Source organism: Pinus tabuliformis, chromosome 1_1 (genome assembly GCF_031772625.1).
Source record: "Pinus tabuliformis cultivar Carrire ecotype Pingquan chromosome 1_1, CPIR1, whole genome shotgun sequence".
NCBI classification, from domain to species: Eukaryota; Viridiplantae; Streptophyta; class Pinopsida; order Pinales; family Pinaceae; genus Pinus; species Pinus tabuliformis.
Window position 1 is genome coordinate 302353750 of NC_142297.1, and position 3733 is coordinate 302357482.

Here is a 3733-nt window from a genome sequence, read left to right on the forward strand (position 1 = left end):
TGAAAGGTTGTTTCATATGCAGCTACCTTGCTCCATGATTATCTTGTGACTAAGAAAACACATCAACAGTTCTGTTTTTTGACTCCATGCCCAATGGTTTCAAAAAGACCAGACAATATTTTTCCTCTCTACTTGGAAGCACCATCCTTCCCACCAAAAACAATATAAAACCCCTGTGCATCATACCTAGCCTAAAATCCTTTCAAACAAAGCTAAATCTAAAAGAGAGAGCCCTCTCTGACGGCAGGCAGGGTAGAACCTGCAGTCCAAAGTTGGTTTGTGGTTACCTCGGCCGTATCATTTCTGGAGCTTAAGGAAAACCTGAGTGATAACAGCTTCAATATTAATTTTCCTGAGTAAAATTAAGTAAATTCATTAAAAAGAAAACTAAAGCACCAATTGTATCTTACATTGTCCAAGAGAAGAAAAGACACATATAAATGTTGAAACATAAGAGAAAAACAATAACTACAACTTCCCAATACTGGAATCACACTACAATATATATTTAGATTTCAAAGAGAATTTTTGTTTACAATGCCAGTCATGGGTCACTGTGCCCTTTTGAACCCCTCTAATGTCTCACTTTTGGTATTTTATTCTTGTTGCTAGCCCTAACGGTCTAACTGTTATAATCAGTTTGAAAACTATTTCTCGTTACAATTACAAAAACTGTTTCCTTTTAAAAGATGTATAGTATAATAACTCCTTTATAATGTTTACAAACATCTTTGCGGGGCCACTTTTAAAATAAAAAGAATATGCTAATTTAATAACAATACAATTGGAGGTTTCCATGACTAGCACATAAGTTAAATGATGTATAGGCATCAGCTCCAAGTTTTGTGTTTATAGTCATCGACATAAGCTATGTACGGTGTTTTGGAAACCATAAACCACCCATGGTAGCACCCTTAGCAGTTTCCAGAATGAAGGGAAGATGATGACGTAACAAACCCTAGCCATCGATCTCTTCGATGGGTAGTGTAATAAATCTGCCTTGTCAGACCACCCACTACTTTAAGCCTCGTGCATTTTATCCTCCGGAGAGTCCATCGATTTAGAGCTCAAGGATTTTAGAACTTTAATAGCATTAGTACTCGTTTATCATCGTTTGATGTGTCTAAACCACTTTTGAGATTCAAACCATACAAGTAGAAGAAACTCTAATCCAATGCATTATCAATACCCAAATATACCTTCTTCCTTTCAACATCACCAAGATTATCTCCACCATTCCCCAGTCCAGTGTTTGTGCGAAATTTTACAAGTATCAGAACCTTTTACCCTTTCATCAATACTCTCAGCATTTCCAACTTTTGTTCCAAAAGCACTTGCAATAGTTTTCTCCGTGCGAAAATTTCTCCCAACAAAATTATTTTCCTCTTCTATCAAAATGAAATCATGCTCATCAAAACATTGGTTTCTAGTTGATGCCTTGGGAAACTTACTGTTAATATGGGAATTCTCAGTTTTATGATTTGTTCTTTGCTTTAAAAAATTTGGGAAATTTGCATAATTAAGACTTGTTTTCAGTTTTATCTCCAATGCCAAAATATGCTTGATAGATAATTTCATAAATGCCCCTTCATCACCCTCATAATGTTTTCCAGCACAGCAAAGCCCATGATCTGCAAGTAATTCATGCACTGGTACAAGTAGCTCAACCTGCTTTTTCACAGGGACATTGAAGTCCAAATTTTGAAGTTTGCAAAAGACAACAACTACATCAACAAAACAACTACTTTCTATTTGTTCATTAGGATCCACACCTGGTAAACTAGAACACTTGAGAGAAGGAAGTCCTTCGATGACATGACACATAATAATCAAGAGAAAACATTGCCAAGTAATGTGGTATGGATATCAAAAGATGTCTGAGTCTCACTCTCTTCAATCTCTTCTTTGATACGATATGCACATCTAGATATTGACTTCACTTCATCAATGGACGTTTTGTTCAAATGACCATTCCTAGATTCTTCCTGCTCCAATTCAAATGTAAGGTTGCAATCATCAAGTGTTGAGGCCTTCTCCATCACATTTCTTGGTGCTGGTATTTCTACAATCCCAGCAGCAAGACAAAAAATTTCTAATCTTTGCTTATGGAATTTCAACAATACCGCAAGGTCCTTTGGAATAGTTTTTTCACATGCCAAGATTAGCATATCCAAAGCAGTCAACTCAATTGAAGAATCCACAACACAAACCTTGTTCGCACCCCATGTTTGAACAAATAATTTTTTATTGCTGGAGAGTATAACTGGAGAAAGAAACTTGATCAATTTTGAATATTTCCCACTATTAAGCATCTTAGAAGATGACCCCTTAACCAATGTTTAAACTTCCAATAACTGAAGTTCATGCCTAACTCTTTCCAATGAGATTTCCTTATCAACCCTGCAATAAGGAAGCATAACGATGCCTCCATTACTATTTGCATGTTGGTTACTATTTAGGAGAGAAAAGCACCTTTGAAACTTTTACAAAAGGTCCACAAGTGGCCACATAACCAATGGTGACGAACCCAAAAGGACCAATCAAGCGTTAAGTCATAATCACTTAATCCTAACTTCTGACCTACTTTTTTCAAATTCAGTGCACTATTATCTGTCTCTATTAAAATGTATGATACCATAATGGCTGCTGAAAATGAATTGCATGACTCAACCATGTTCTTAGAATCTAGCCTGTCATGAAACTCTAAACCTATCTTAGGAAAATATATCAACTGAGAGGACTCCTCTGCTATAACATCATTTTTAACGCTTACAAAATTGTAAATAGGCATACCCATAGCAACTGACTCCACTACTTTACAAAGATGATAAGTTGATTCATTAATGAGATCAGTACTTTTGGATTCTTCAGCACAAGATGTTGCAAGACCAGAATAAAGTTTTGCTAGAAAAAGACTACTATAAGAAGTTTTATCTTTATTCCATTGCCTTGTTAATTTATCAATCTCGATTAATCCATATAAGCTATCCTAATACCATAAATTTCTCACCGATACCTTTTCTAGAAGCAATTCTCTTATATGGTAAACACTGTGATTACTAGTATTTTCTACAAGGAATTTCATCATATTTGAATCACCAAAATATATATGATTTGTACTTTTGTCTATCTTTTCTGAATTTATGATAGCAAAATTTTCAGCTTTATTAGAGCAATTTATTTGTATCACATCACAAACAATATATGGATCCAAAATTTTCCTTAAAAGTTCAACCCACTCCTTAACTTTGTCTATATCTCATTCTTCTCTCTCACATTTATGACTCCTAAGTCGTGTACTACCACTTCCTTGGGAGGTTCTTCATCTTTTGAAACATCCCTTTCTTTAATAGTATAGGCCATCTCATTGTTGTTTATAATAAAGGGTCTGTCTCTGTATATTCAAACTGTGCCTATCCCTTTGTCTATACAAGGATCACCAAAATCTTCATATACACATTCTAACAGTGCATCGGTTCCCATACTGTTGTTCCTTACACCCCCTGAAGAACATCGTTGCATGTCAAAGATGTGTGAATTTGAATTCCTCTTAGTTATCTCCATGTTTCTCACTAGAAATTTTACTTTACCATTTATCAACCATTTGTTATCACTACAACAGGCGACTCCCTCAAATTCATTCTTAGGCCCACTATTATTAGGCAACTTTGACTTTATAACATTTAATAATGCATCTATAAGTGCACCCCACGAAGCCTCTGGTAAGTGCAGT

At 35.3% G+C, this 3733-nt stretch overlaps 1 pseudogene; it reads right to left on the reverse strand.

Moving 5' to 3' along the window:
- Positions 1-1224: 1224 nt before the first annotated feature.
- On the reverse strand, positions 1225-3363 carry LOC149212754 (calcineurin-binding protein 1-like; annotated as a pseudogene).
- Between the last annotated feature and the right edge of the window lie 370 nt (positions 3364-3733).